The 8,105-nt window shown below is 37.7% G+C and overlaps 1 pseudogene; it reads right to left on the bottom strand.

Moving 5' to 3' along the window:
- Positions 1–1,771: 1,771 nt before the first annotated feature.
- Positions 1,772–8,105, bottom strand: part of LOC104548304 — an 11,999-nt pseudogene continuing 5,665 nt past the window's right edge.

The raw sequence follows: 8,105 nt of genomic DNA, 5'->3' as shown, positions 1-8,105 counted from the left end.
GTTGAACTCTGATCTTAAAGGTCTCTTCCAACCTTCATGGTTCTATGTTTATTCAAACATAGTGTTGAATTAATGAGGTCTCAGGTGAGCTATACCATCACTCTCAGTTGCATTACTAAAGTACAGATAATTTCTGTGCCATGTAAAACAAACAAACAAAATACAGAATCCACCCCGTTCTTACACAGATGTGAGAACTGGTTTGAACATTATTTTTTTCCATAAAGTTGATCTGTAATTAGGTATTAACACCTCATCTATGTCTTGGATTTAGAAGTGTATTGAGAATAAGAGCATGTCTTCCTCATCTGGAGTGTAATCTGAGAAATACATAAAGAACTAGACCATTTATGTTGTTAACTTGCTTTTGAAATGTCTCCTAGGACAGCTGTGTGTTCATCCCTACCACAAAGCAACTCAAAACAAGAGTGATTTAAAGAGGGAGGCTTTAATTTTAGATCAGTAGGTGTAGCAGAGACATGCATGATTAACAAAAAGTTTATTTGAATTAAGTTTATTATTCTGATAGATCATCTTGTTTATAAACAGCCTTGTTATTCTAGCCTGAGAAACACGGGGCATTTCTGTTCTTATGTTTTCCATTTTTAGTAGAGGAAATAATAAGTAGATATAACATTCACAGAATCTCTTATGTGTTGAATAAATGGTGGAAGGAAGCAGTGGACTGTAGGAAAAGTGGCATTTCTAACGCGCCTTTCAGTTCCAAAATACTAAACCGTGATTCCAAAATACTAAACTGTCACTTCAATCACAGTTTAGTGCATGTTATATATATATATACACACACAGTGTAGTCTGGAAGCCTATCTGGAAAAGTGTGATACTTGTTAACTCAATATCTCTTATACTTGCCAATATATCTGTTAACTTAGTTAATAGGGGCTCCAAAATTCTTCCTCCTCCTTGGACTGCTCTAAGGGCATGCAATGTATTGTGTCACCTGGTCCAAACCACTTGTGCAATGCAGTACTAGGGATTTCAACCAAGTCTAACCTTGTTTGTTTGATTTCAGATCCCTACATTGCATTCAAAGGACGGATTCCATTTTAACTGTCCATCACAACCCAAATACAGTCAGGAGCTAGATGGGAGTCTTGTGGATCTTGGGTAAGTGAGACGTGGACAGGGAGGTACCTCCAAAATACAGGAGGACAAGGAAGTAGAGTAAAGCTATCTGTTCCCTCTTCTGTCTTCCAGTATGTATCTGGGAATCTGCCTTTAGCAGCAATGCCTCTCAAATTTAAAAAAGAAAATTTAAAAAGCTGCCATTTAGAGTTTATAAAAATTCAAAGACTGCACAGATTTCTGAGGAGTAGAATAAAGGCGGAAAACTTGTCAGAACTTCTTGCACTCCTTCAGATTGTTGAAGAAAGGTAAAAAAGGGAGGAATAAATTTCTTAAGTGACATTCTTGATCTTTTAGAAATTCAAGTCTATTTTGTTTGTCCCACTCTACAGTAATAGCAGAGCTATATTCCTGTAAAAGATACACCACCATTTTTATCCAAGATACTTAAATCTCAAATGTTCTTCCATTCTCTTGTTAGTATTCTTGTCATACTACATTAATACAAGATTTGGCTATGGTATTTTTTTAGCTGATTAATAGTGCATACATTCAAATGGTGGAATGTATCAAATGTAGCTTATGAAAAACAGGACTACCTGTACTCTGCAGTTCAGTATATTGATATTTTGTTAACATATTAAAAAAGTATTTTGTTGAAATACTTCAAGAATTTCACTCATACCTGGAATTGATACTCCATATACAACAACTTCTTGAACACAGTCAATTAGTCCTAAAACATCTGCAACTTCTGTTGGAGAAACATTTTCCCCTTTCCACCTGGAAAATAAGCAGTCAAGAGAAGTCATGATTTCTATGTGTATTCCATGTAGTGATCTCCAGTGTTTTAATGTCTGACTTTACAATGGGCTGCACTAGAACAAGGAACCTGTTATCTACAACAGAGAAAAACACTCCAGATTATTCTGATCTCAGAAGGATTTAACACACATTATTTACTCATGCTGAAATGGCTCTAAACAAAAACAACCCCAAGATATCACTCACCTTGGATTCCATCTTAGACTCTATGCTTTCTGAGCTTTTTAAGTATAGTGAATGTGAAATCACAGTATTTTTGTGTCATGAATATGACTGGTTTCTGACTGTTCATTCATCACCCTAAGCTGAACCTCTTGTAAGCTTTGTATGCAACTAAAAACACAATTGATAAAATATACCTGTGGAAGTGGAGTCCTCTATTTTCTGACTGAAGTCAGAGAAATTCCTCTTTGCCAGTCAATAGAAAATACAGAATATGTATTCTCAAACCTGAGGAGTCAGACTTTTTTCTTGTAACAAGCATTTAAATAAATGAACTAGCCAGAATGTGTCTCCAGTTCGATCATGGAAATAAATGAAGTTATCATTGTCAATCACTAAAAGGTCACCACTATTAAAATATAAATCCCCTTTCTGGAAGACGTCTCTTAATTGCTGCTTCTCTGCTGTTTTGCTCCTGCATAGCCACTAAATGGTGCATATTGGATGATTTTGCAGATCAGTAGTCCGGGTTTATCTATGAATAGGAAAAACATTTGCTATTTGTTTAAAAAAAACAGTGTAAATTGCAAAAAATAACTAATTTTCATTACATTAGTGAAGTTTTCAGATGTTATGGAGTTATCTGGGAATTTTGTCATCGTTATCCTCTTTTAGAATCAGTTGTGGAGGTACAGATTGAGTTTCACCTTGTCCTCTCAATTCACTAGCCCTCAAAAATGCCAGTAGATAATACTTTATCATCTGCTTGTATTAACGCATCAGAACAGAATCTCTGACATCTTGTCTGTTAAGTGGAAAATAGTTGCCCAGTTTCTTCTAGCATCTTGGTATGGCTTAAGGGTTACCAGCCTGAAAGGGAAGGACAGGTGGTGTCTGTAGGACCCTGGGGGGTCAGAGATCAGTGCTGTTCCCTCCCCTTTCCGGCCACAGTCTACAAAAAACCGAGGTTTTCGTGAGTTTTTCCTGGCTTTCCTGGGCTGTTTTCCTGTCGCATCTCGGGACGGCTGGGCCTGGCTCCACGTGCTCGGCAGCATCCACCACCACCCGCTCCCGGCACCACTGCAATCCCTGGTGACAGTCACAGCGGTCACAGTGGCCACTCGGGACTACTGGGATTGGGTTTTGTATATAAATATCCTTTGTCCCTTATTAATTCCCTTTTCCTTTCCCCTGTTGTTTTTCATTAAACTTGCTGCAGTCTTAACTTCCAACCTTGTGTGAAGCATCTTTTTTTTTATTCTCTCTCTATTCCCTTTTCTTAATCCTCCTCCTGGGAGGGTAGGGGACAACAGAGAGAAAATCCTGCTTTCTCTCTCTCTGTGACCCTTAAACGGAGACATATCTTCATAATCCTCAGCTGTGAAACTGTATTATAATAGTATCTGATATGTTACATATTTTCTAACTTGTATTTAAAAACCTGGCTTTCTCAGTGGCATCTTTCCAGACAGATGTGATGCAAAGAGATGTAAATTTAAAAAGTAAATATCTTTCTGAATTGTTTTAAAGGAGTCAAGATTTTACCTTTGGAAACTCTTATGCAGTATCCATTTTCATCTCGGACTGGTTCATCTTTCTCTACATCATATTTAATCAGTTCATAGCATAAGATTTTCTAGTGAAAATTTGCAAAATGTATACAGACATGAATATTGAATCTTTGAAAAATATCTTCAGAGTTATACTACATAGTCAGCTTTCTATTTAACAGCAGCCAAATTAATCAAATTTCAACTGGATGTGCTGAGTCTAAATGCTCTCTTGCCTGAACTAGTGAGAGATATCAGTGATATCTAGCACGAGCAGCTATACACTGTACTTGGGGAGAATCTTCTCCCTGAACAAATTCATAACTGGCCCCTGGATTCTTCCCAAATAGTCATAAGAGTGGCATAGAATATGCCCTTGGCAATATACCAAACCTCACTAAGGACACAATGCTAGGTTTTACGGTTATCTTTACCTTCTGCAGGCAGTTTGCTCTCCTCGCTGCACCAATTTTTCCAGTGTAATTAACAAAAGAAATGTTTCCTTTGGTCGATGCATAAAACGAAAATATTAATATTTCCATCTCTTCAGATAAATTCCCTCCAGATATCAGCCCTTATTCCATTTCCTATGGCAAGTCTGACTTTGTGATCCTGATCATCGTTTCTCTAGAAACAAGAAACAGTCATGAATTCACATTTCTGCTGAGTGAAAGCTACTTCTGGAAAACTCTGGAGGAAACTTTAGTCTAAAAGTACTGAGCATATTCTGAAGGAAAATATGTGTAAACATCATCACAGTTAAGCTCATTATTTTGATGTGGAAAAGAAATTACCGAACAAGTTAGGCTATATATCTAATTGCGGTTACTTGTTAACTTGATTTGAATGAAGACAGAAACAAATAATTCTACACTGAAAGCCAGAATAAAACTCAGGCACCATGCTAAACTACGTTGTTTGTAAGCCTTGTGCTGACTACCTGCAGGACAGTGTAATTTACCCTGAATTCAGCAAAATGTTTGCAGGATTTAATATGGTGCTTGGGTGGAAAGGAAATCCCTTCTGCCTTTACAAGTGCAGGATTGAGTCTGCTAACAATTCTATTACCAAATCTCTAGCACTTTTTGTAGTGCTATCAGATCTTTCTGTTTATGTAATAAAGTGAGAAACACACAGTGAGGATGGCAGTCCATTTATGCCTTCTATATTTATATTTATCCTCAAGAACAAGAAGTACTGAACTCGGTCAGACACTTGCAATTCGTTAATGTATCTAACGTGCCAGTGAGTAACAATAGCCTGAGAGGATTTTAGCAAAATACAGAAAGGCTCTTTTGTCCTACTTCCTGCCTTTGTCTCCAGCTGTTGCTTTTATTACATCATTTAATAGTATTTTAAGGCACAAAGAGTCTTCTAAAAGATGTATTGACTTCTTAACTTGAAATACTTTGAAAGAACTAGACTCTTTACCAGCAACAGACTGGAATGGGCATTTGTGCAGAATAAGTAAGTGGGCTCTATGTCGTACACGAAATAGAGTGCAGAGGGCAACCAGCAGATGGTAGGAGTAGAAGATGGGCTACTAATTCCAGAACAGTGCAATTGCAAAATACTCTTTCACTGAGTGATTCAAGAGTGAAATCTGGCCATCAAGACAAACACATGTTCCTACAGTGTCATATTGCCCCCCAAAAAAGAGCAATAAAAAAGCCACAATACAATGGCTACAATTTCTAAATACTGTAAAACTCTAATTTTATTTCGTATTTTAGTGACATAACTATTGCTTTTCTGCAGAATAGTCTAGAAATTAATATTTACATTTAATCTAAAGAAGAAATACAGTAATTTATAGTCCTCTCTGTGATGCTGAGAGATCTGCCATTAACATGTTAGCACAGAACCAAGCTTAAATTGAACAATGAAATCTGCTGCAATTTTGCATAGTGTCTAAATTACTTGCTGTTCACTTTTTATAAAATCTTTGTTTGTCGTAGATGATGCTTAACACCACCATACATGATACCTTAATCTCTCATGGGAGAGACTCCAGCTGATGGGACATTTATACATCTGAGATTGAACATTTTATTTTTAAATTCACTGGGGACAGGATGCTGCTGGGCTTCACATTGCCCCTCATCTTTTGTAGTTCTTAAGTCTGTATTTTCAATCTTTCTTCCTCATTGCTTAGGCAGATAAAGAAAATTTGTTATTTAGCTATTAAGTAGTCACAGTTAATGAAAGAAGGAAGGAAGAACTTAACAATTCACTCTTAAAGTGATTTCTATAATACTTGGACTGTTCATTTGTTCTGAAATGACTAGATAAGTCAGCATACAATCAGAAAGAAAACAGTAATTGGGGTTTTTTTTCTTCTGTGGATATGTAAAGGAAAGAAATAATAGCATAGATACAAGTTACTAGCACAATAAGGAAGTTCAATAATGAAATGGTATTTCTTAAGACACCCTACATCAATACAGATCTTGCTTACACTGCGAGTGTCTCATGAAAAAGACAGTGTCTCTGTTACATCTGCAATAACAGGGCAAGCCCTCTTGGCACCAGGACACTTTAAGAAAGAGTATCCATTTGGTCAGGTTCTTGTGTTCTTAAAAGGTTAATCTGGGAGATTTGTGCACTCAAACTAGCATGCATATGGGTACATGGGATCAGATATTAAGCTTATAAACCTTACTTATGTAAAAGTGTTTTCTCCAGTGGTGTTGAATTCTATGTACTGAGTAAACAAAACCCCTTATATTATATTATATAATATCAGGATGACCGTGAGCCAGCACTGTGCCCTTGTGGCCAAGAAGGCCAATGGCATCCTGGGGTGTATCAGGAGAGGGGTGGTCGTAGGGCAGAGAGGTTCTCCTCCCCCTCTACTCTGCCCTGGTGAGACCACATCTGGAATATTGTGTCCAGTTCTGGGCCCCTCAGTTCAAGAAGGACAGGGAACTGCTGGAGAGAGAAAGATGATGGAGGAAGTGGAGCATCTCCCTTATGAGGAGCGGCTGAGGGAGCTGGGGCTCTTTAGTTTGCAGAAGAGGAGACTGAGGGGAGACCTCATTCATGTTTAGAAATATTTCAAGGGTGAGTGTCACGAGGATGGAGCCAGGCTCTTCTCGGTGACAAACAATGATAAGACAAGGGGTAACGGACACAAACTGGAACACAGGAGGTTCCACTTCAATTGGAGAAGAAACTTCTTCTCAGTGAGGGTGACAGAGCACTGGAACAGGCTGCCCAGAGAGGTTGTGGAGTCTCCTTCTCTGCAGACATTCAAAACCCGCCTGGACGCCTTCCTGTGTAACCTCATCTGGGTGTTCCTGCTCCGGCAGGGGGACTGGACTGGATGAGCTTTGGAGGTCCCTTCCAATCCCTAACGGTCTGGGATTCTGTGATTCTGTGATATTAACTAATGAAAGCTAAGCTATCGGTGTCTTTCTTAAAATCTCACCTTTGTAGATAAGCAGCCACCAATAATGAGTGATCTGTAAGACATCCTCAGATATCACTCAACTGTATCATTCAGTGGGCTGCAGGTTCAGCCATTCACGTTCCTTGTTTTTTGTTACAAATCTGTTGGTTTTGATTAACAGGTCACTTTAATGGTTAAGCTAAATGTCTCTGTCTGGCTAACAGACCCCAAACTCACACCATTTGGGAACTAAATTATACTTGGCTGGCAACTGTACACATCTTTGAGATACTGACTGAATTCAGGAATCTATAGAGCATGCCCTGTGACTCTGTTATATTTGTATGCACATGCATGCTATCAAGAAACACAACTCTATTAAAAAATGAGTATACTGGCTCATTCTTTATTTTCCTAAAAAATATTTTGTATGAAACGAGATAATCTAGTTTTTTCACTTTTCCCCCTATCTTAAATAATAAATACCAGTTAAGTATTAGCTAATTATGAGTATTTAAATACCAGTTGAGTATTGGCTAATTATGAGTGCCTTGCTAATTGGGATTTTCCACAAACTGCAGGACTGATGTATGGTTTACCACACTTAAATATAGTTTCAAGTGCCCAGTTTCTTTAACTCAGTTTGTATCTCTTCCACTCACACTTCTTAATGAAGATTACTGGCCTAATGCTGATGCTAAGTCTTCTGATTATAATAAAGTTTTATTTTATTAACTCTTCATTTTGGGCTAACAACTCATGAAGAAATAATACAAAGCACAGCAGAATCTTGCTTAGATACCAAATTCCCGAGGTATTCTACTGATCTGCAGTTATTTCATATCTCTGTAACTGACATCAGAATGACATCTCTGTATATTTGATATTTTGCAAACATACATAAATTAGAAAGAAACTCTGGACCTGATTCTCTGCTCTGGCTTATGGTTATCAATTGGTGCTAGGAAGACTGATTGATACTGGCTTTGTTCTTACTAAATTCTAACTGCAGTTCACTAGACCCGCCTCTGCGTAAGTAATTTTATGCTAACACACTTTTGAAATTAAGAGTTAACTAACACGATTGCAGG

This window comes from Mesitornis unicolor, unplaced genomic scaffold (assembly GCF_000695765.1).
Source record: "Mesitornis unicolor isolate BGI_N332 unplaced genomic scaffold, ASM69576v1 scaffold5311, whole genome shotgun sequence".
NCBI classification, from domain to species: domain Eukaryota; kingdom Metazoa; phylum Chordata; class Aves; order Mesitornithiformes; family Mesitornithidae; genus Mesitornis; species Mesitornis unicolor.
The sequence above is the reverse complement of the archived record's forward strand: the minus strand, read 5'-3'. Positions and strand labels throughout refer to the sequence as shown.